The sequence below is a fragment of the Chrysemys picta genome, chromosome 11 (assembly GCF_011386835.1).
Source record: "Chrysemys picta bellii isolate R12L10 chromosome 11, ASM1138683v2, whole genome shotgun sequence".
Lineage (NCBI taxonomy): Eukaryota > Metazoa > Chordata > Testudines > Emydidae > Chrysemys > Chrysemys picta.
This window is the reverse complement of record NC_088801.1, coordinates 64,042,736-64,068,048: the sequence shown is the minus strand read 5'-3', so window position 1 is coordinate 64,068,048 and position 25,313 is coordinate 64,042,736. Positions and strand designations below refer to the sequence as shown.

At 50.8% G+C, this 25,313-nt stretch overlaps 1 long non-coding RNA gene and 1 pseudogene across 1 annotated transcript; one reads left to right on the top strand and one right to left on the bottom strand.

Moving 5' to 3' along the window:
• Nucleotides 1–434: 434 nt before the first annotated feature.
• LOC135974423 (zinc finger protein RFP-like) lies at nucleotides 435–6,587 on the bottom strand (annotated as a pseudogene).
• Nucleotides 6,588–17,431: 10,844 nt separating this feature from the next.
• LOC135974165 (uncharacterized) lies at nucleotides 17,432–24,878 on the top strand. The gene is made up of 2 exons (XR_010591372.1): nucleotides 17,432–19,374; nucleotides 20,870–24,878. It is a non-coding gene; the product is annotated as an uncharacterized LOC135974165 (long non-coding RNA).
• The last annotated feature ends 435 nt before the right edge of the window (nucleotides 24,879–25,313 follow it).

Here is a 25,313-nt window from a genome sequence, read left to right as displayed (position 1 = left end):
GGCCTGTGGCTCCGCAGGGGAACACGCTGGTCTGAGTGGTACGATAAGGGGGTTGGAGAAGGGGTAGGCGGTTCCGGGTGAGCAGTCAAGGGACAGGGAGCAGAGGCGGTTGGATGGGGTGGAGGTTCGGGGTGGCAGTCAGGGGCAGGGAGAAGGGGAGGTTAGATGGGTCAGGGGTTCGGGGTGGCAGTCAGGGGCAGGGAGAAGGGGGGGTTAGATGGGTCAGGGGTTCGGGGGGCAGTCAGGGGACAGGCAGCAGTTGGATAGGCATGGGAGTCCCAGGGGTTTGTCATGGGACAGGTAGGGGGTGGGGTCCTAGGGGGGAAGTTGGGGGGGGGGTCTCAGGAGGGGGCAGTTGGAGAAAAGGAGAAGGGAGGCTTAGATGGGGGTGGGGTCCCAGGAGTGGGCAATCGGGGGACAAGGACCAGTGGGGCTTAGATAGGGGGGTGGGGTCCTGGGGGGCAGTTGGGACAGGTGTCCCGGGAGGGGGTGATCAGGGAGCAGGGGGGTTGGATGGGTTGGGGTTTCTGTGGGGGGCAGTCAGAGGGAGTGGATGTTGGCAGGGTGGGGCTACCCTCCCTCCCCGTGGAGTGTCCTATTTTTTGAATGTTAAAATATGGAATCCCTACTCACAGTGCAGCTCTCCATTCACAGCAGGCTGCAGCATGAGGTCTCAGCTTCCTCACTCCCTCCCCCTCTTTCCTGTTGGGAAAGGGAATGCTGGGAAATGTAGTTCTTTCCCTGCTCCAGGGCTGGCTCTATAGGCAGGGAGCTAACCAAGGAACTACAGCTCCCAGGGCCCCCTGTTGGTTCTCAGCTCCCATGCTGGATCCCTGCCACCCCTGCAAATAAGCTGCCCCAAGCAGTGCTTGCTTTGCTGGTGCCTAGAGCCGCCCCTGGCACCAATGGCCCTGCTGCAGACCCTGGGCCTGGCCAGCGCGTCTCCCAGGACCTGGGGCCCTGCCCAGAAGGGAGCCCAGGTTGCAGGCACCACTGGGGGGTGGTGCCAGGAGCAGCTGCAGGGAGTGAATCTCTTCCAAGGGAGGGGGCTGCAGTCATTGATACAAAATTGACCACAGTTACCTGCGAATCCTCGGGCTCTTCTGAGTCCTGGAACAACCAGCAGAGAAAGAGAGGTGAGAATTCACACAGCAGAGTCACCCGGAGCGGGGATCAGGTACGTACACGGCCCCTCCCCACAGCACCCGGCTCTGCACCGTCTCACAACAGACCAGGGCTCAACAGGCTCCGACTCCCCCTCGGCTTTTCTGTCCCATGTTTCCCGGCTGGGTTTCTCCCCCATGCAGAGCCCGTCACACCCGCCCAGCCCAGGGGCTGCTCCAGACAGGGGAACAGGCTTCCAGCAGCTGTCGTGCCCTGCTCTAGCACAGCGACCCAGGAGTCTCCCCTCTTTCTGCAGCCAGCCCCTCTGGAAGGAGAGAGAGAGAGAGAGAGAGAGAGAGAGTAATTAGCCACAACCCCTTTCTCACCACTACTAGAGCCACAGCTCTTTCAAGCTGATACAATATCCCAGCACAGGCTGGTGACCAAGGCAAAAGGAGGGAGCTTCTCCTAGATATTTAGGCACCTAAAGATGCAGGTAGACACTGAGTGGGATTTTCAAATGTGCTGAAGCAGGTTAGGCAAGTCCATAGGAGTTAGGTGCTTTGGAGGTTCCCACCAGACACCTAAATACCTTTGAAAGTCTGGCCCAAGGTGCTCAAACACGAGGGCCCTGATGCTCAGCTGGTGTCAGTCAGGGAGGCTGAGAATCCGGCCCTGAGTCTGTGATAACGTCTCACGTTAACCAAGAGCATCAGCCCCTGCGCTCAGATAACCAGGGAGAGAGCGGGAGGCAGCGCTGGGCACACAGATTCATGATTATGAATTATCTGCTCTCCTGAAATCTTCCCCTTTGGGCTCTGCTCTGAGCAGCCAGGGAAGCTGGGACCCCCAGGGCTCTCCCGGGATCTGGGCCCCTCTGAGCTGGGCAGTCACAGTGCTCTGAATTAAGCGCTGATCCACGAGTAATATGGGCCCAACCTGCTGGGCCAAATCCCTTCCCCTGCCCTGCTCCAATACAACGAGAGACAAACCCCCAGCAGCGCCCCTTACCCAGGAATCCTGTAACAGCCTCCTGGAGATTGTTCTCTCGCGGGAAATCCCGGATTCTCTTTTCCAGCTCAGGGAATTCGGGCGCTGGATGCGGTGACGTCGCCTTCTCGCCCCTGCAGAGACGTGTGTTTATTCTTCCCCCTCATCAGCCCTAAGTTCCTGCCCCCCAGAGGCAGACGGGGAGCGGGTAGGAGCTGGGCCACAGGCAGGGCTAACGGGGCCATGACCTCTGCTGCCCAGGGAATTTAGTGCCTGCACCATCTGCCGGGGCCGGCCTGGGGACTGAGGGCCTCTCTCCATCCAGAGAGAAAACCCAGCCTGGGCAGGGCCAGCCCCGGCTCCCCTCACACCCGGCCAGTCCCATGTCCCCACTAGGGCCTGGAGGGGCCGATCCCAGGGCTGAGAGAGGGGCCCATTCTCCAGGCCCAGCCTCTCCTCAGTTTCTCCTCTCAGCCTCCAAGGGGCCTGTCACTCCTCATGGGGTGGGAGGCTCTGGGATGGGGACTCTGCCCCACTCGGCCCTGGGCTGGGACACTCATCTCTCTCCCCACAGGCCCCTGGGGCTCATCACACGGGACAGGCTTTGGGCCATGACAGCGCTGGGGCCAGGTCCCAGCTGGGCCCTCAGGGTGACAGGCCCCCAGCCCCATGAATAATAACCCAAGCCAGCCTGGTCCCAGGGAGGGGTCTCCAGCCAGAGCAGTGGGGCAATCCCCTCCCCAGGGTGGGTCACACAGACACAGTGGCAGCAGCCCCAGGGCAATGGGGACGGAGGGGGGCTGGATCCAGAGGGTGAGACCCTCCCATAGATGGGGCACTGGGTCTGCAGCCTGGGCTCTGAGTCTCTTCCCAGCCCGACAGGGTGTGAGGGGCAGACGGAGCCCGGACGTACCTGCTCACAGCGCTTCTGACACCCTAGAGGGGAAGGAGAGACAGAGCAGAGAGTCAGTGCCTATGGCCCAGCCGGGTCACTCTTGCTCTCCCAGCCCCAGCCCCACGGGCTGCTCCCCCAATGGGGTGGCGGCACTAAAGGGCTGTGCTAGGGGGAGCAGAGCTGCCCTCCAGGGATGGCCGGGCCTCCTGCACTGAGCCCTGGGACTGGAACAGCCTTTCACCAGCCTCCCACCACCTCCCCGACAGTCCGAGCTCCTCTCTCTTTGCAGCCCGTGGCCCTGCAGATATCCCGGCCGCACGCTCTGCACTGAGCTTTACAGGGTCTTGGGGGCCGTCCCCTCCCGACACTGGGCTCTGGGTGCATCTGACACAGTCTCACCTGCAGCAGTTCCAGCACGGGCTGCTGACACTTCCCCTCCAGCTCCGTGATCAGGGCGCTGAGCCGGGAAATCTCCTCACCCAGGTGGGTGGCATTTTCCTCCCTCCTCGTCCCCATCTCCTCGTCCAGCTCTGCCAGCCGGGCCAGCAGGAGGCGCTCTTGTTCAGCCAGGAACTGGCGCAGCCGCTCGCACTCGGACACCACCAGCTGCCGCTCCACTTCCGTCTGCTTCTGGGGTGAGCAGAGAGATGCAGGGGCGGGGCAGGGCAGGGACACGGGATGAGTGGGGGTCATGGGAAATGGTACAAGGCCTTGTCTGGGCTGCACAGAGCATTTCATTCGATACCTTTGCCAGTGTAACTGTGTCTGCACTAGGCCTTTTGCTAGTATGAAAATGTCACCAAAAATCACCAACCCCCCTACAATCAATCACCGCCCCCCCCCCATCGCTGTACCAGCAACAGGTTGAAGTGCAGACCAGGCCTTGGCAAATGGTGCTGCCCAAACCACCCAGTGGCCTCACTGGAACGTCTGACACTCAAACCCTGGGATCAGCACAAATCTCCCCCTGCTCCGCCCTGACCCCTGCCACATCCCTGCCTGCTCAGCCGTTTTACTGGCCTCTCCCCGTGCCCTCCCCACCCCCCAGCACTAGAGAGCCAGAGACTGCTCCCAGCTACCCTGGGGTGAACCCTTTTACTCCAGTGGGAACTAACCCCAGGATCCCAGAGGAATCTGACCCTGACCCCACTGACTTCGGGGAAGTCACTTCTGATGTACACCAGGCACCTGAGAGCAGACGCTGCCCTGCACTGGTTAAAATGACCCTGAACCGTCTCCCTGCATTGATCCTGGAAACCTTTAACCTCCTGCACCGCCCAGACCCCAACCAGCAGAGATCCTCCGCTGCTCTCACTGACACCCCTGTGCAAACCGGCCGGGCAGGGCAGGGCACCTACCAGGAGCCTCTCATATTCTTGTCCCAGTTGGATTTCAGTCCCAGGAGCTCTTCTCTCTCCTCCCGCAAATGCTGCAGGCGGCTCAGGATTTGCTCCTGCAAACAGACGATGGTTCTCGGGGCTGGTTTGGGGTCACTGGTTTGTGCCCAGCGACAACATCGTCACCGAGCAGAGTAAGGCGGTAGGAGCAGGTCCCCCTTCCCCAGCCTGCTGAAAAAGTGACCCCAGCTCCAAAATAACTCCCCGGGCAGAGCTGCTGGGCCTGGCCTAGTCCCTCCCCAGCACCATCATCTCCAGGCTGTTTCCTCCCATGGTCCGGTGCTCTGGAACAGCCCCTGGGAGGAGCTCTTTAGTGTGGCAATCCCCTTAGGGTCACACTTTTTCCAATGAGGAAAGCCACTTGGCTTCACCGCCTCCTGACTCTGAATCTCAGAGCCTTCAGCACCCCTGCTTCACGTCAGCAAGCCCACCTGAGCTGGACACCCAAGGGAGACTTGTATGCCCCAAGGGAGCCGTGTACCCCCACTTCCTTACTCTGGAGTGACTCAACCAGCATTGTAAAAGCAGTGGGGTTTATTACAGGGGTAGTCAACAGGCGGACCGTGGGCTAAATCTGGACCACCTGATGCTTTTGAGCAGATCCTGAAATATGTTTATTTATTTATTATCATGATTGTTGTTATTTTTTATTATTTTCTCTGAAGTCTGGACCTTGACTATGCCTTGACCAAGAAATTTGGACCTTAATAAAAAATAATTGACTCTCCCTGGTTTTTTACATGTCTGGAACACAGCGCAGACAGTTATTGGTTAACACAGAGAACGGAAAGGTCCATCTGGGTCGGTCCCAGAGCCCTCTGTAGTCCCAGTGCAGAAGCTGCTCTCCTGCCTCCAGCAGCCCACACATAGAACCCCACCCCAGTCCTTTGTCCTTCAGCTTGGCACACTGGAGGACAGGCTATCCATGGTCATTTGTTGTTTGGAGCCAAATGTCCAGGCCACTGTCTTCTGGGACACTCCATGGGCTTGGGACCCCAAGCAGCCAGCTGTCCCTCATGCCTGAATCTCTGGGTCTCTACAAGTAAACACCCCTCACCTAGTTAATCATGGGTAAGGCTAAGATTTTGTCACAGATATTTTTAGTAAAAGTCATGGACAGGTCACGGGCTTCCGTGAATTTTTCTTTATTGCCCGTTACCTGCCATGACTTTTACTAAAAATATCTGTGACAAAATGGGGAGCTCAGCTGCAGGGTCCCCACACCGCTCGCAGCGGCTGGGCAGCTGTGGGGGCTCGCTGGTTGCTCCGAGGACCTGCACCGCCCATGGTAGCCAGGAGCTCCCCAGCTGTCTGCAGCTCCCAGCCGCTGCGAGCTGAAGTCACGGAGGTCTCTGGAAGTCACGGATTCCGTGGCTTCTGCAACCTCTGTGAAAAACTCATAGCCTTAGCCATGTGTAACCCATGCCTGCTTGGTGTGGCGCTCTGTCCCCCTTTAGTGGCACCTAGACCAGCTAAAGATGTATTAGCCTCCCACAGCCGTGGAGAAGAGAAACAGGTCTTTTAGCTCATGCATTAAGCTCCACAGGTCCCCAGCTTTGATCCCCGCTGACGACAACTAGGGTCTGTTGGTGTTAAACATGCACCACCTAGGGGACACTGAGGTGCACATACTATTCATCCAAAATATTATGAAAAATTCCCTCTGCACAACAATCTCATTATCAGGCAGTTCCCTGGCTCTAACCCAGGGCTGGTCAGACACACGCAGGGAGCTTTGTAGCTGCAGAGAAGCTGTCCTAGCCATGTAGATAACTGTTCCCTACCCTGTACTCCTGGGCAGCCTCCTCGATGGGAACCACCATGTGAGCGCAGTGAGCCCGGGATCTGTCACAAACCATGCAGATGGGGGTTTGATCCTCCTCACAGAAGAGTTTCAGAGCCTCCTGGTGCCTCTCACACACTCGCTGCCCCTCGGGCTCTGGCCCCGCCTGCAGCCTCAGACGTTTCACTAACTCCACCAGGTTCCCCAGCTGCCTGTTGGGCCACAGGTCTCTCTGCGGGGCCATTTCTCTGCACTGGGGGCAGGAGAAGTCTGGCTCCGGCTACCCCCAGCACTGGCTGATGCAGGCCCGGCAGAAGTTGTGCCCACACTCAATAGACACCGGGTCTGTGAAATACTCCAGGCAGACGGAGCAAGTCACTTAGTGCTGGAAGCTCCCGGCCAGGTTCACAGCAGCCATGGCCCCTCCGCACCCGGGACCCAGCTGCTGCGGGTTAGTTTCACTTTCCTGCGCTCAGAGGAGCCTGTTTGGTTGGGCTGAGGTGTTTCCTTCCTGCTGCTCTCAGCAGGGCCTGCGGTGAGTCACCCCCATGTCACAGCCAGGGCCGGCTCCAGGCACCAGCGCAGGAAGCAGGTGCTTGGGGTGGCCAACGGAAAGGGGCGGCACGTCCGGCTCTTCGGTGGCAATTTGGCAGCGGGTCCCTCACTCCCTCTCGGAGGGAAGGACCTGCCGCCGAAGAAGTGAAGAAGGAAGCGGAGGCGGTAGAGCTGCCACCGATCACGGCTTTTTTTTTTTTTTTTTTTTTTTGCTGCTTGGGGCGGCAAAAATGCTGGAGCCGGCCCTGATTACCCCAGCAGCCCTATGACACCCCTTGAGCAGCCTCTGGGAGCCGTGCTGAGACCCTGGATATCGTCACCATTGGGGAACGATGGTTGGTCCAGGAAGCTCTTGTAGCCAGTCACTACGATAGATGTGTCTGTGGACATTGCTAAGCTGGTGTGCAGGAGGGTCTGTGACGGGGATGCTGACCAGTGCCTGATAAAGGAATTTACAGCCCTGTGACACACAGTGACCTGCGCCAGAGACACCTTTATCTGCCCTGATAGGGCCCCACTCAGCATTACCCAGCAGGGCTGCGTCTGTGCAGTAAGAAGAGGAGATAGCAGGGGGAAGGGGCTTGGGGAATTCCTAGGTCCCCTCAGGGCCATTAACTGTGTTATCTGACTCTGAGATGGGAACATCCTGGCATTTCCAGCCTTGGGGGGAGTTTCTGCCCATGGAGGGGAGTGGAACAGCCACAGGGGGCAGCATGGGGGCAGGAGTGAGAGCACCAGGGTCCTGCTGTATGGGCTGCAAACTCAGCCATGTAGGGGAGCTGGTCCCAGTGCTATGGTGGGAGGGGTGGGAGTGGGGAAGAGCTGGGGAAGGGATTCGGTGGCTGGGCCAGGGGAAGGGGAGTGAGAGCCCAGCCCCAGGACTGTGTGAGCAGCGATGGGCCCAGGCGGGGTAAATGGCACCAACTCATGGGAAGGGGCCCCCAGGCAGTTTGTCTCCTGTTCTCGCCACATGTTCACCCGACCACCATGCGGCTCCTCCCCAACTCCACGTCCTTCACCTGGGCACCTTCCTGTCAGCCACACACCTGCCCCTCTCCTTGCCCCGCTCTGTACCCCGCAGCTCCCCCCCTCGGTGCTGCCTCTCAGAAGGGAGCTGAGGAGCCAGAGCTGGGCGAGTGTCGTGCTGAGGTCAGGCAGGGGAGGCTGGAAGCAGGTTGGCTTTGCAGTGTTAGAAGGGTTTCATCGTACACTCCTAGTGACATGGCTGATTCAGCAGAAGGTGCAAAGCCACACACACTGTGAGAGTCATGAGAGCCTCACAGACATTCACTTTCCTTTGTGTTTCTCTCTGTGTAACACAACCAGGCGCCAGCACGGCTCCTGTGTATGCTGAGATGTTGGTGCTGGGTGTGACATTAACCCCTATCATTTCACAGCCCCAGTAACGCTGTCATTCAGATCCACATTAATTTATTCTTGTTTCCTGGCCTGGCTGCCTGACAACAAGCAGAACCGGGAATCGGGACCATGCAGGGACAGAGCTGGTTGGGCTGGCCCCTGCCCGCCATTTCCCACGGCCCCAGCGGGAGGCCAGCAGCAGAGAGGTCAGTGCAGACCAGGGACATGGGCTGGGAAGGTGCTGTGGAGGCAGAGGTGAAAGTAAGCCGGTGCGGTCCGGTACGGTGTACCGGCAAGAGCCAGTAAGCCATGCCGGACCGCACCGGCTTCTGCGGGCGGGATGTAAAGAGCTCAGAGCTACCCGCTGCGGACGGATTTAAAGGGCCTGGAGCTCCGCGGCGGCTGAGCCTGGGCCCTTTAATTTGCCCCTGAGTCCCAGGGGCTCCCAGCCACCTCTGCAGTTGATTTAAAGGCCCTGGGGCTCCCAGCCACAGCCGGTGCCCCAGGGCCTTTAAATCTTGAGAGGCCCCGCCTCTCCTGGATGAGGCCACGCCCCCCTCAGGACTCCGGCAGTACCAGTAAGTCCCGTAAGTTACTTTCACCCCTGTGTGGAGTGGGGTCCCTGACTCACAGAGCTGCTGATCGGGGTCACTGCAGGGAAGCCATTCCCAGGCTGTGGGAGAAACTCCTGCAGGAGGTGGGAACAGCCCCAAACATCCACACGCTGGGTTCCCAGCGCCAGGTGACATCTCAGACCTGCCTCCAGTCACCTGCGCACAGAGCGCGGCAGGCACCACATCCACCAGTGGATAAACAGATTTAAAATCCCTGCCCCTGTGGAGAGAGGGGATTGGGAGGGAATCCCAGGGGACGAATGCCAGTCGTGTGGCTGGTGTCCGGCCAGACGGTGCTGTAAGGACTGAATAGAACAGAACAGAACATGGAGGAGCGGTGCTGTCTGGCTGCTAACGGGGCAGTTGGCCGGATCTCAACTGACGGCTAAACTCCCAACTACTCATTAAATACTGATATAAAATCCTCTGCAGCCTGTGCCCCATTTCTCCAAAAGATTAAATAATTAACTCAACACAGCCTCCCAGCCGCCAATCACTTGCCCCTCCCCACTGCTGCCTCCCCCAACTCGCCAAAGGAGCTTCCTGCTCCATCCCACTCCCTGCCCAGGCATCACCCACGGCTCCCTGCCTGCCATTAGGGTAACCAGATGTCCCAATTTTATAGGGAAAGTCCCAAATTTTGGGTCTTTTTCTTATATAGGCTTCTATTACCCCCCCACTCCCTGTCCCAATTTTTCACATTTGCTGTCTGGTCACCCTACCTGCCATGTCAGTGGCCGGGCTGGGGCATGCGGGCGGGGGGGATTAAGTGCAGATTTTCAGCCACTCTGGAGGCTGCCTGTGGGGAGCAGGGACACAGTCACACACGCAGCAGCCCCCCTTGTGTGTGTGTGGGAGAGTGACCCCTCATCCTGCTACATCTGGGGCTAAAACCAGATCAGGTCTGGCCCAGTGTCCCACTAGCAGCTGGGAGACCCCGTTTCCCAAATGGGGGAGGCTCCTGGCTCTGATGGTCACCACCAACAGGTCAATTCTAATAAGTGTAAAGGGGAAACAATTTGATTCTGAGAAATGAGGGGAAAGTTGGTCACTGGGGGTTTTTACCCCCCTCCCCCTGCAGCCCCCCAACATGGAGAATGACTCGGGGCAACAGCTTCCCTCCAAAAAAGGAGAAGTTGCTGCACTTAAAACATGTGAGGGAAAAACCCCAACCGGAGAGAATTTTCTGTCAGTAACTCATAATTACATGGGAAATAGCAAAGCCAGAGGAGATTTTATATCACCATTCAATTATTAAAGAGGAAAGGGGGGGGGGGTTAACTGATGTACAGGGGGAAACAATCTGATGCTCAGACCTGAGGGGAAAGTTGGGCCTTTGGGGGGTTGAGCTCCCCTCCCCCGGACTGGGGCAACAGTTTCCCTCCAGAACAAGACCTGGCGGCAGACAGAGCTGGAGGATTTTCCGTCAGTATTTGAGAATTAGACAGAAAGTGACACAATCTGAGGAGATTTTATATCAATCACCAGTAACGAGAGAGACAGGGCTGAGCTGAAGGGGGTTGTACATCTAATTTGGGAATTCAATGGGAAATGGAGGAAATCTGGGGGGTTTGGTCAATGATGGGTTATCAGAGAGAAAAGGGCGAAATCCAAGGGAACTTTCCATCCACACTCAGTCACTACCTGGGACGTGCTGGGTCCCCAGGCCCTGCCATTGACGTGGGCAGCAGGGAGCCCGGGGTCATGCCGCGTTACCAGGGCAGGGGGGGGCTGTAACCGTTTATTGGCCTCCAGAAAGTGTCCCACAATTCCCATGCTGCCGCTCTGGTCAGCAGTTTGAACTCCGCTGCCCTTTAGGCAATCCGCCCCTCCCCCTTGCAAGCCCCAGGAATTTGAAATCCCATTTCCTGCTTGCTGGCTCAGCGTGAAGAGGTGTCCTGGCATCTTCCCAGGTGAGCATGGCTGGCTATCGCACCACACGCACTCCCGCTTGGACCACCGCGGAGCTGTTGGATCTGATCAGTATATGGGGAGAGGAGTCTGTTCAGTCACAGCTGTCGAGTGACCCCGTAGGAATCAGGACACATATGGGCAAATTTCTCGAGGATTGTGTGAAAAGGGCTGTGATCGGGACACGCAGCAGTGCAGAGCGAAGATAAAGGAGCTGAGGCAGGTGTATCATAAGGCGCGGAAGGCAAACCATTGCTCCGGTGCTGCACCTAAGACCTGCTGCTTTTATAAGGTCCTGAATGTTATCCTCGGTGGTGACCCCACTTCCATTGTCGATAGCCCCGTGGATACTTCAGAGGCAGCAAAAAGAGTAGCTAACCCGGAGTCTGAAATTCTGGTTGAAGAAGTGGAGGTAGAAGAGGATGTGCAGCTCCCAGAGGGGTCTTCAGGTGGGGCAGGCAGCCAGGAACTTTTCTCCACTCCAGAAGTGCTCTCCGGGGAGCAGGAAGCAGATGAGACACCAGGTAAATTGCTGTGGCTTGTGTAGGGAATAGAAGAGTGGGAGGCAGGTTGTGTTTTTATGAGAGCTGGACATCGTCCTATGCAGCTAATCTGCATTGCCAAGCAGGGTGTCGATGGACATCAAGATCTCCATGGAAATCTCCAGAGAGGGGCTCTGGAAAGTTTCCAAGAGGTACTTGTTAATCCTCTGCCGCAGATTCCAAGGGACTGCAGCCTTTTTAGTTCCCCCATTGTAGGAAACTGTCCCCTGCCATTTAGCAATCGCTGGAGCTGGGAACAAAGCGGCACATAGCTGAGCTGCATATAGACCGGGGTGAAAGCCACAAGCATGCAGTAGTTGCGCCCTGGTTTCCCTGCTTACCTACAGCAGTGAGATGTCAGCTAGAGGTGTGCCCGCCTGTGGAAAAGTGTGTGATAATTTTAGAATGAGTTCCCTGCAAAGCTGCACTGCAAGCCGTGACTGTTTTCTCCATACACACAACCACCCTCCCCCCGATCCCGACACACCCCATGACTGGGGTGCTTGCGGAGCTGTGTGCCTGCCCAGAGCCAGTGATAAAGTGATTGCTACTAGTTGCAAAAGGCCCTTGTTAACAAAATGTTTCAATCGTTTGCTGGAATGTAAGAACATAAGAATGGCCATACTGGGTCAGACCAAAGGTCCATCTAGCCCAGTATCCTGTCTTCCGACAGTGGCCAGGTGCCCCAGAGGGAATGAACAGAACAGGTAATCATCAAGTGATCCATCCCCTGTAACAATCCCTCTTCTATGTATTGTCCACAGCAGCCGAGACCTCGAGGAACGCACCACGCACCCCTGCCGACCGGCTTTGGCAGATAAGGAAGAAGCCAAGACCCAGCAAAGAAGATATGTTCAGAGAGGTGCTGCAGCGCGATGAGAGACAGACTACGGAACACAAAGAGTGCTGGGAAGCCGAAAGACAGGACAGAAAAGAGAATGCAGCATTTGCTAGGCAAGCGACAGAGCGGATGATAAAAGTTATGGAGGATCAGACACAGATGCTCAAGTCTTTAATACAGCTGCAGACTGAACAGATCTGGGGTCGACCTCCACTGCAGCATGTGCACATGCACAATTCTTTGCCAACCCCACCCCCCCCTACGCCCACACATTCCTTTTCACTTCACAGTGCTCCTCAGTTTCCCCATCACTCCACCCCCTCTCACAGCTTGGACAATGAGGGTTGGTGCTCCATACACTTGTGAGGTTTTAACAATAAATAAAGGCAAAGGTTTCTAATGGGACAATGTTTTTATTCTGTGTTCTACAAAATCGTATAGCAATAAGTGCAGTATCGGGAACAGGCTTCTAAAGCATTTTCTCACATGGATCTTGGGCCCCAAAATTTAACATGGATGCCCCAGGGAAGCACCTCCACGGCAGACATGTGTTAGTGCCCCTCATTGTCAAAGTGGTTCCTCAAAGCCTCTCTGATGTTAATAGCCGCCCTCTGGGCTCCTCTGACAGCCCTAGCATCTGGCTGCTCAAACTGTGTAGCCAAGCGCTCTACCTCAGTGCTCCACACCTCAGCAAACATTTCACCCCTAGATTCACACCAATTATGCAAAGTGCAGCACGTGGCTATGACCACAGGAATATTATCCTCAGTAAGGTCTACCTGCCACAGAGACACCTCCAGCGAGCTTTCAAATGGCCAAAGACACATTCAACTATCATGCAGCACCTGCTCCGCTCCTTGCTGCTGTCCAGGGGCCCTGTGTAAGGTTTCATGAGCCAGGGCTGTAAGGGGTAAGCCGGGTCTCCCAGGATTACTATGTGCATTTCCACATCCCCCACTGTGATCTTCTGGTCTGGAAAGAAAGTCCCCGCCTGCAGCTTTCTGTACAGGTCACTGTTCCTGAAGATGCGAGCGTCATGCACCTTTCCAGACTAGCCTGCATTGATGTCTCTGAAACGCCCACAGTGATCCACAGACGCCTGCAACACCACGGAGAAGTATCCCTTCCTACTGATGTATTCAGAGGGAAGGTGATCTTGCACTAAAATTGTAATGTGTGCGCCATCAATCGTCCCGCCACAGTTAGGGAAACCCATCTCTGCAAAGCCAGACACTATTTCATGTACATTTCCCAGAGTCACAGTCCTCTGCAGCAGCATGCAATTTATTGCCCTGCACACGTGGAGTAATAGAGCCCCAGCAGTGGACTTCCACACTCCAAATTGATTTGCAACTGACCGGTAGCAGTCTGGATTCCTCAGCTTCCACACAGCGATTGCAACATGCTTCTCTACTGAAAGGGCAGCTCTCATTCCGGTGTCCCTGCGCCGCAGGTCAGGGGCCAGCTCAGCACATAGCTCCAGGAAGGTTGCTTTACACATCCTAAAGTTCTGTACTCACTGGTCATCAACCCACACCTGCATGACAATGCGATCCCACCAACCAGGGCTTGTTTCCCTAGCCCAAAAGCGACGGTCTATCGTATGCAGCTGCTCTGTGAATGCCAAAAGCATTGATAAGTTACTGCTGTCCATATCACACTCGGGCGCCTGCAATTCCTTCTCTGTCAGTAACTTTGCGAGTAACGGTACTGCCATGTGCAATGTCCTCACGACAGCTAACAGCGCATAGGAGAGAAGTGCGGGATCCATCCTCTCTCACTGCAGATGCTGTCGTGCACTTGCAAAGACTGATAGTTGGAAAAACGGCGCAAAAGGAAGCCGGAAACCATTGGAGGGCTGGGACACAAAGCAGTGCATGATGGGACATTTTGCACATCCCAGGATGCACCTCGCTCCGTTTCCGCCTTCCCACAACACCTAGCGACAGATGGTGTCACCAGGCACTGTGGGATACACACTCACAGTGCATTGCTCATCTTGTCAACAATGGTGCCCCGAATGTGGACACGATCTGTTGACAAAGGGAGCAAAATTCCCATCGTTTTGTGCATATAGTTGGATTATGTTTTCCAATGTGCATTACTTTGGAAGCATCAGGATCTGAGATAGTAAGTGCAGAGAAATATGGGGGATATATTTATTCTCTTTATAAAGCACTATCCCCACTTATGGTGCTATACAAAGTCGACAAAACATGTCCCCAATCCCCACTTACGGTGCTATATAAAAATATTAAATAACAAACCCCCAGCCCGAAGACTGGAATAGACCTCATTAATTACATTGGGAAAAGGCATTTTTAAAAGCTACATGTCATCAGTGCAAATGTCTGTGGGAAGGGGAGGCTCAGGGAACTGGTAATGAGATACAGAGCCTTTCACCTGCAGGTGTTGGATCTGAACCTCACTCTGGTCTGTAGTGTGGCATATGGTAAATTAGTTTGGTGGGTCTCACTCTAGTTCCATGCAGACAGGTGCACCTATCACAAAAACACCACCACAGTTAGCATTAATCAGTACCCTGGACGGCTTTTGGATATGGAAAGTGAATTCCCCTCTGACTCCACAGCAGGTGACTCTTGGTCATTGTTGAGACACATTGACAGGGCTGTGGGCGGGGGTGGGGTGGCTTGCTCTTTGAAGTTGATCCACTATTTGGCGAATAAAGAGATTACTTCAGTCTCCAAGGCAGTGAACCTCATGCCTGCTCGGAATGAAATTCATAAAAAGCCTGATCCTGTGAGATGCTGAATGTCCTCAGATCCCATTGGCTTGAATGTTATTTAAGGCAGCTCGGCATCTTGCTGGATTGGGCCTTAATTGAATCAAAAGTCTGCTGTGGTGGTGATGGCAGCAAAGAAAAATAAGGAAATTCACTCCACAGGCTGACCTCCAATCCCCAGCCACAGCAGGGAATTTCCTAAACTACTTCCTTAATACACCCTGCTGTGCGTGCGGCCTGGAGGTCAGCCTTAAATGTGGATATCCTTGTGTTTCTTTGCTTCCATCACAGCCTCAGGAATGTAGTTTTGGGTCAATGAATATGCTGTACATAATGGTTTTGGCTCTAATCACAACTCACCAGGACCCTTAAGATGTTCTACGCGTTCAGTCCGGATGGTTATTTCTAATTGCCGTAGGTAGTTCAATATTTGCTAAGCACTAATCCACAAAGGCATTTAACCTTTGTGGAGCTGGGCCTAAATCTATGGAGAAAAATATGAATTTTCAAAGCAGTGTTTGGAACTAGCTGTCAGCATCTTCAGTATCTCCATGAATGGAGATGGGGTCCTTCACAGAGAAGTGCCATTCTGCTGGGACTTCACAGGCCATCACACTGTAACCAGTTCCTGAGTTTGGAGACAGGAAGTGCACCACAGTGCATGAAATCATGAGAGAAGCTGGACACGGTCACAGTTGTAAGGTGTGTTAAAGGACTCTCACAGTCCAAGGTTATTAATACAAAACCTTTCATGCTTCCAACATGCTAGAAAAAAAAGATGAAGATGCTCTGGTTGGCGAAATAAACGTCAACTGTAACTCGTTCAGGCAAGGATCCTTTTCCTGTTCTGTGTTTGTACAGCACCTAGCACAATGGGGCCCAGTCCAGGTCTGGGGCTACTGCAATACAAACAATAAAAACAGTAATAAAGAGACGGATGAAGCAATTGGAATCTCTGCCAGGCTTGGAATGTGGCACAAAGGGGGCCCTTTGTGTGCAGGGAGTCGAGAAGTCACAACACTTCTCAGATGTGATGTTCTTAAAAGGAGATTTGGATTCTTCTTAAGAGTCTCAGTTTAGGTCTGTCATTGACCTCAATGGAGCCAGGATTTCACCCTTTGAGTCTCATTTAGTAGCTGTATAAAATGAGGAGGATACCTGCATTACAAAGCTGGCCTATATTAATGTTTGTTCTCATTGCTATGACCCTTGTCCTCCCTCTCCTGCTCCTTCCTACTTGTTATACCTTCCTACTTCGTTATATACTCTGTGGATCCATGTCTTGAATTTGATGGCAAGCTCCTCAGGGCAAGGACTTCTACTTCCGGTAAAGTGCCTAGCACAATGGGACGCCGCTATTTTAATAAAAAACAATTATAGAGATTTCAAGAGGCACGGTTGTTTGTAAAGTGCATTGTGGTACTCAGATGAAGGCACTATGGCCAGGGTTCTCAAACTGGGGGTCGGGACCCCTCAGGGGGTCATGAGATTATTACCTGGGGGGTAGTGAGCTGTCAGCCTCCAACCCAAGCCCCGCCTTGCCTCCAGCATTTATAATGGTGTTAAATATATAAAAACATGTTTTTAATTTATATGGGGGGTCGCACTTAGAGGCTTGCTATGTGAAAGGGGTCACCAGTACAAAAGTTTGAGAATCACTGCACTACGGTAATAACATTGTGTGCTTCTGCTGTGGCAGACTGACAAAATCCTGTAACATCCTGAACAAACTTTACGGAATTAAGCTAAACTTTACTGAATTAAACTAAACCTTACTGGATTAGGGTAAATACCTTTGTACATTGTATTAAAAATGCAATTGTGTATATGTTATTGTGGCATTGTATGTATCTTCTCTAGTAGCAGGAGGATACTAATGAACTTCCTCCTTACCAACCCTTTGAAACCACCCCCCTGCAGAGATATGCCTATCCTTGTTCAAACTGGATTCTCCAGGGACCAAGAGACAAGGAGAAATCTTTTGGATAAATGATCTGGGTTTAAATGGACTCAGGGTCTTCTTCCTGATCCAGCAAACAGATGTGACCTTTGGTCCACAGAGGGTCCCAATCCTCAGTGTAGGGTTGGAAGGATAGGGCCTGCCAGAATGCATGTTAGCATGTGTATAGGTTGAGGTTCTGTTCTCATTTTTAATGTTTTCACTGTCGTGCTTTTTACCTTATATCTGCAACAACTCTCTGTTATCAGTATCTGAAGACAAAACAAGCAAGTCTATTTAGTCTCTGCAGTGAAGGCAGAGAACTGTGCAGCAGAGCCATACCCTGCTCAGATGGGACTGAGACGCAGGCAACAGCTGGGGAAGCCGAGAGTGAGTGCCCTTGCTGGACCTCAGGGGAGGGGGAGAAATACAGGTGCAGTTACGCTGAATGGTGAGTCATGTTCTGGAAAAATGCAACATTGTACGCACTCTTTACAAAAATTATTATGCCCTTATATCTGGAGAAACATTGAGCCATCTATTGCTGTGTTCCATGCAAATTCTCCATATCCTCTCGGCTTCAAAAGCCGGATATTGACAGTAAATATTGTAAGTATACGACCAAGCTAATTCTTGGCCTCTTATTTACAAAGGATCCCGGACCTATTACATACCATTTTCCTGATCTTACGCATGCACCACCACAGCAAGCCAAAAAGGAAGAGCATTTGGCTTTGATGTCCAGCAAAAATGTTGTGGAAGCAGAGAAAGAACTGACAGGAAGGGGATGCAATGCATGACAGTTCGTTAGCAAGAGTTAGGCTAACTGTAACCCTAATAACGCGAGATTTGTAGAAGCGAGGAATGTGTGAGGCAAGTGGGAAAGAACTGTGTGAGAAGTTGCTGCGACCTTGTGTAGATAATATGGAATGTAGACTAAGAGTCTACATTAGTGAGCAAAACAAGATATCAGAATGACCTATGTATAAACAAAATGCAACTGTTGCTCATTATTGTCTGTAACAAAAGGTATAAATGCTTGCTGTAATTGTTTACCTGTTGAGAGACCTGCTTAGCTCTCTCCCTCTGCGCAATTGTGAGAGTTAATAAAGCATCTGACTTGCTATACCTAAACAAATAGTGAGAACTCTGTTTTTCTCCGACAATTTGGGGGCTCGTCCGGGATGGCAACGCCCGCAGAGGCATCGGCAGCTGCTACGGATCGTTTCCCTTTGAACCCCATGGCGCCACAATAGAGGTAGGAGACCTTTTGAAATCTCTATTGGGGTGTCGGAGGAGGACTGTCCGTGGGGCCGTCTGTCCCTGTTGGGCTCACGCCATCCGAACTTATTGACTGTGCAGCAAGGTCAGATGCTGAGCGGCGTAATAGGGGAATTGTTTGCCGCCCCCTGTATGCATATGCTAGGTGCATAGGGTTTGCACCTGTGTTGAGGGGTTGTTACCGCCTCAGGAGGGGTTTTTACCGCCTCAAGTGATGCATCGAGGTACTTGGGAATAGTACCTGGAGGTACTTGGGAATAGTACCTGGAATAAGGCCTTGGTGTGTGTGTGTGTGTGTGTGTGTACACCAGTGTGAATTGAGTGTTACCGGAAGACGCCCAGAGTACTCTGCGAAGCCTTTTGGCTCGTGACCAGAACTACTCTAATGCAAGCCCGGTAACTAGAGGATCTTTTAGGAGATCCGACCCACGGTGGGCTAACTCGGCCTGGCATCGTCCGGCGAGGAGGCTACCTGGGTCTAGGAGTGTGTGAACCCATCTTCCCTCCCCCTTTTCCTCTCTGTGTGAGCCACTGACAGTCTGATCATCTCACTGGATGCAACAGAGTAAGCGGCGCCGTCTCTCTGAGATTAGCCGACGCTCTTTGCTGAAGGGAGGTGTAGGAGGGTCGTGGCCATCCTTGTTAGTCTCTCCTGTGTGAATACCCTGTAGGGAGAGATCCTTAGTTTATGTGCCGCTAGCGCGGACAGGGCATCCTCCTCCCTGTGTGTGTGATTGGAAAATGGGTGGGGGACAGTCTAAGGATTCCCTCTCACCCACTAAGGGTACCCCAGCTTATTTCATGTACGTACATTATGGTACTAAAACCTGCAGGTATTTAGAGAATTGGAATCATTACACGCGTGAAAATTCATCTAAACAATGCCCACTAGAAGGTACCTTCAATCTAGATAAGATCATACATCTCAGAGGAGCTTTTAATCACAAAAAAGCCTCTGACACACAATGGGAGCAATTTGTCTATTGAGGAAAGGAACGGGTTAATTTGAAATTCAACTTGGTCCAGAGATAAAGAGAAAGTTAATCTGCGTTCAAGGTCAAGAATCAATGCAGACCAGGCTAAGTACAAAGAAAAACTGCTTTCGGCCCCAGCTGACTGTGAAAAAATATAGACATAGTCAAACCAAAGGCAATACAAGTTACAGTGCTGAGATTACATTTGCAAAGCTTAACTGTCCAGTGAGATCCAACAGTCTGCCTTTGCGACCCTGGAGCCGGCGTTGTTTGGGGAAGCTGAAGAAACCACAGGCAGCCGGCCTGGACTGGAATCACTGAAAAGACGCCCCAGGAGACCTCAGGGTGTAAAAGAACTGCCCTCCCAAGAGAGGAAGCAAGTTGGAGATTGCACAGCACCTTCTCTGAACGTTATACACAGACGTGGCCAGTCTGGACGTACGTGTGTGAGTATGAAAGTGTGCCTACTCTCAGCCGCAGTAAGTCTGAGAACCGGAGAAGGATTTAGCATTCCTCTTTCCACCCCGGCTGACCGGGAAGGGTGTCAGGTGGATCTACCCCAGTCGTAGCAGGACTGGGCAATAGAGAAGTTGGAGAAAAGGGAAGAGTTGTGTACTTGATAACTAGAATTGAGCAATTAAGAGCATAGATCATGAACCAGGCAGCAACTCAAACCTACGCCCAGGGCAAGTTGCAAGCCTTAAGACAGGATTTCCAGGCAGAAAAGGAAGCACTGGCTAAGCAAGTACCGGTCCTTCAGGGACTTGTCAGAATTTAACCATTTGTGTTTGCATATGCTGTAAGAGCAGTGTGTTTGCCACAAGAGAAAATTGAATAGTTAAATGCCAATGGGTCATGCGTTTTGCCCAAGTGGCAAGCCTCACGAGGGAGGACTCGGGTAGCCTTCTGAGTAAGAATGTTTAAGAGAAGAGACCAGGAAGGCTAGTTGAGAAGCCCACCCTCCTATCTAAATTGGTAGTGAAAAAGCTGGTGCCCATGGAAGGGACGGTTCAGCGAGAAAAGCAGGATCGGGCCCAAGCAGGCAGGCAATAGATAGAGAGATTGGAGAACAGGTTGGAAACTTTGAGGGCATAGTGGAAGGAAAGGAGTAAGTAATTATAAGCATGGGGATTTCAAATCCCCAGGATAATAATTGAAATGGTAAAATGTGTGTAAGACAGAGTCTTTGTACCAAGGTGCAAGGCTCTCCTTTCTTCTGCTGAATAAAGCAACTCTTCCTTATCCCTGTCTGGCTGTTATTGGCTCTCAGCTAGGTGGACCCGATATTTTGGTGACAGTTACTGGCGACTCCGGTTAATGAATTTCTGTCTTATACATTTAGGTGTTAGGTGTGTGGATGGAACTGAGCCTCTCATTCGTAATTCCTCAGAGTGGAAGCCATCGCGTGCAATGAAGCTCTGAGGTTGAATTGGGATCCTTCTGTCCCGTCCCCTGTAGCGGTCAGTATTAGTAGAAATTCCTGTAATAGGATCCTATTAGGCCATAATTCCCTCTGTTCTCTGTGTAATTCTCTGTTAGAGTATCAGAAGGCAGATGGGTGGGTCTCTGGTAAAACCCTCTAAGGATAGCCCTTTGAATTATATGTTAAGTAAATGGCCTTTACCCGGTGTTCAGGAAAGAATAAAGATTTGAATTTGTTTTTGGGTAACAAAATAGCAGATAAAAGATCTGGTAAAAAGAGAGAGAAGGACAGTGCCCCTGGCTCTGTGTGGTCGAGCTGTCACTTTACTAGGGGTGCATGGAGATTTTGTAAGCACAAAAGAAACAGTTACACCTTGTGTAGAAATTGATGTGGCTAGTGTTGTGGAAATTGAATTGTGGATAGGATGTGCATTTTCCCCAGAACATGTGCAGTGTATATTGTAGCAGAGGTAAAAGAAATGCAAACCTACCAACATAGGTTGTGTTGTCTCTTTTCAGATCACTGGGTGTTTGAAAGCAGGAGTTAGAAGTAAAAGGCAATCAAAAGTCTGGGAAAGTGAATTGTGTCCCTTTTTACATAAGAATTTTTAAGCTGTGGATAGCTTTGAATCTGGAAGCAAGCCAGAAAGCATCTGTATTAATGCAATTTTCTAACTAATAAGGTAGAAGCCACTGAAACCTGGGCTGCCTATGAAACAAATACAAGGAAATATGGGGTAATTCCTCTGTTTTGTCTAAAATCAACAAGAGTATGTGTGTATATAAAGGAAATATTTTAAGCAATGACTGACTACCCAGAAGGGGTAGACCTCTGTTCTTTTGTCTTTCAGATCATCAGAGAAAACGGATGCCAGCTGAACAGCATTCAATGTACCATGCATTTACTGGTACAATAGGAATTATTTTTGTGTTCTTTGTCCTGTCTTGTGGTGTTTGTCTTGTGGCCAGAATTGTTGGGTTTAATATTTTCATAATACAGTCTAGTTCAAAATTAAATAGAAGGGTTAAATCAAAAAGCAGATACTTGTTTTTATTCAACTTGGAATACAAAAAGTGTTTGGATAAATCAGGAAAATGTGATATACTAAAGTCTAATACAGTTGCTTAAGTAAGAAAAAGAAACTTCATTGGCCAGATTTTTTTTTTAATTGAAAAAAATTGTTGTTAAAATTTGCATACCAACAGTCTTTGGAAGCAAGGACATGGAATGTTAACCCACTCCCCATATTGCCCATGGGATCCTTCTGGCTACTTCAGATTTCTAGCCAGAGGGCTGGGGAGGGAGGAAAGCTATTGGACACCTGAGGTTGTACCGAGTGGACTCCTCAAAAGTGGGTGTGCTTGTCCTGGTTTGTTGCTCCAAAGCTCTGTAATAAAGTTATTTTACTGGAAGGGTGTACATGGCATACATTGAATAATAAGACTAATGTACTGTATAATGGCAATGTGTATGTGTTCATTGTTGGGAAAAGGTGTATGAGTGAAAAGTGGAAGTTTCCTTTGTAGGTTAAAAGAAGCCAAGAGGGGAAGAAGGAAAAAGAACAGAACGAGTTAACTGAGGAAAAATAGCTAGCAAGCTCAGTCCAAAGATAAGATGCTGGCACCATCCAAGGACACTGCCCACAGCTAAGACTTGGCTGATAGCCAAGAAAAGGGGGGGCCTGAATGTGCCCAAGCAACTATGAGATCTGCAAAACACTGCCAGGCATTAATGAAATGTGTTAGGTTTCTTTTCTCACAGATAAAAGAAGTGCTACCCAAAGACCCTAGCAGCCCTGCCATTCATTGAAACAAGGAGACTGAGTCTACGTAAAGTCCATCAACGAAAGACTGCTTTGGCTCCACACTGGAAAGGCCCTTTCCAAGTCCTGTTAACCACCACCACAACTGTGAAGTGCCAAGGACTACCTGCCTGGACCCATGCTTCTCACTGTAAAAAGACCCCTCCACCTCGGGAGGACTCTCCGACTGATAAGCCTATTTCTCCTTCTAGCTCTGCTGTGTCTTCTGGACAGCAGGAAAAAGAAAGAAAGAAAAAAAAAAGACAAGGTGAAGTGCTAGTAACCTCTCCCTTGTCCACTGACAGACCTACTGTGCCTCTGGATTTTTCTAGCAGAAGCAAAACCATTACAGGGTGATGTGCTAGTAACCTCTCCCCTGTATGATGCTAAACCACACTGTTTCAGGAAAAGAGAAGAAGGAACACTTACTTCACTGAAACCACAAAGTCCAGGGATTCCTGACTACAAGAGACATTAAGAACTGACCCTGGTGAAGAAACAAAGAATTATACACTGGCAGGAAGAAACTTGTGGGACCCATGCTTGGGAACGTGGTATTGATTGGATTTTGGGGTTTATTCTACAGGCTGCGCCCTGTGTTTTGGATAAGTCCTTCAGCATGTATTGCCCTCCCTAATTGGATTTTAAATGATAAGTACCAAAGGCACCTTGTTGCCATTGCCCCTGCCATCTCCTCCATTACACTATTACCCCTGTAACACATCCAAATACAGACAATGTGATATATTTGATAAAACCAATGACTAAGGCCTTCACACTTTAGTGATTTATTTAAATATTGTTTGAAAAAATATATTTTTAAGGTTCAGGATATCCCATATAAGCGAACAATTGAATGGATCAGTGGAGATAAAAGTATATGATATCACTACCAGTGAACCCCAAGAATTTATAATTGCTCACAGGGGGCTGCCATTAGATTAGCACAACAGAGGGCTTGGGTTATTTCTTCTAGAAAGAAGAGAGACTTGACCGGATCCCTGTGGGATGGGGCCAATAGTGCAGCAGCAGTCTGGAATATTTTTAAGAACCAGGAACATGATGAGAAATTGGGCAACTAGAGAAGGCCATTGGCCTTGTTTCTGGAGCACAACTAACCCAGGTACAGGCTGGAGTTGGTGTGTTACATGTTATTTCCGCCCTTAGTTCAATGACCCAGAAGTTGCTGACAGAGATGGTATTGAATATCACTGAGGCTGGGAAGGCATTGCAGTGGGATCTAGCATGTTCAGAAATTCAGGATTTCCTGAATGACCAGCTAATGGCCATTCGGAATGATCTAGAGCATCAGGCTTGGCCCACTGCCCTTACAGACACGTCAGGAGTACCATCTGATCTGTGGCCATGGAGACATACTTGGAAACTTTCTGGGTGGAAGTGTGGACGTTCTCAGTGCTCCTTCCAAGCATATGGACCGGTTCAGGGGGTGTGGGCTCCCACATACTGAATCCTGCCGGGTCCATGGGGAGGATGCATGTGGGATTGGGTAATTCACCGAGACATCTGGGAAATTAGACCTCCTGGTATGCCCAATTGATTTTTAGTCAGTGCTCCTGGGATTACATCTGACATTTGGATGGGGTTAGGGAGTCAATGGACATTTTGGCCGTTACAACCCCCACAGCTTCAGTGTATCCATAAACTGAAGCCAGGAGAAGTTGTTACTCTTCATGACTACGTTTGCTGGGAGGGTAGGGGACAAGGAACTACCCTGACAGGACACTTATTTTTTTAAGCTAATGATAGCTGTGTGTATGTTAAAGCCACCACATTGCAAGACATACATTTTAATCTCATTACCACTGCAGGCAATCATATTATTTACTGGCCTGCAGATAGAATTTTGCAAGTAGTCCTTAGGTTCCAGATACCCTTTAATTGGACTAGTTTAGTACCTGATCGATTTTAAAATTTGTTTTCACTGTTACCAGAGATTCAGAAAATCTCTGAAGTACAAGGGCAAATTCACATGCTTCAAAATATGTATCAAGTTAAAAAGTATGCCTTTCAGACAGCTTATAGAGTATCCACCTTATGTACTAAGTATGATGTATTGTGTTATATGACTAAGATTGTACAACAACCCCATCATATTATTGCTATGGGAATGTTATTGCTTGTGTTGTGCAGGAGTATGTTATTGTTGTTGTAAAGGACGTAATAATAGTAATACCTTTCACGTCCATGCTCATCATGCATTGTCATTACATCCAATCAAAACCCCTAAGGTTGAAGCATCTGATGTAGAATCTGAATTCCGAGATTTAATGCAAATAGAGATTTGAAAATGTTTGTTGTACTAGTAGTACAAAAGGGGGGGTTGTGGAAGCAGAGAAAGAACTGACAGGAAGGGGATGCAATGCATGACAGTTCGTTAGCAAGAGTTAGGCTAACTGTAACCCTAATAACGCGAGATTTGTAGAAGCGAGGAATGTGTGAGGCAAGTGGGAAAGAACTGTGTGAGAAGTTGCTGCGACCTTGTGTAGATAATATGGAATGTAGACTAAGAGTCTACATTAGTGAGCAAAACAAGATATCAGAATGACCTATGTATAAACAAAATGCAACTGTTGCTCATTATTGTCTGTAACAAAAGGTATAAATGCTTGCTGTAATTGTTTACCTGTTGAGAGACCTGCTTAGCTCTCTCCCTCTGCGCAATTGTGAGAGTTAATAAAGCATCTGACTTGCTATACCTAAACAAATAGTGAGAACTCTGTTTTTCTCCGACAATGTGATGATTAATCACAAAAAAGGAAATAACTTGATATACATACAGACAGACACACACAAAATCTTGGCACAATATGCAAATCTCTTCTGCTAAGGGCAGACACAGCAAGCCAGATTCTGATCTCAGGCCTGGTCTACACTAGAAAATTAATTTAGTTTAACTACATTGGTCTGGGGACTGAAAAATCCACGACCTTGAGCAGCGTTGTTAAGCTGACCTAAGTCACCCCGTGTAGACGGTGCTACGTTGATGGAAGAATTCTTCTGTTGATCTATCTTCCGCCTCGGGGGGAGGTGGATTACCTACACTGACGGGAAGGGCTTTTCCCATTTACGTACCTAGCATCTACAGTGAAGCGCTATAGCCTCAGTTGCAGTAGTGTAAATCCAGAGTAACTCCACTGAAG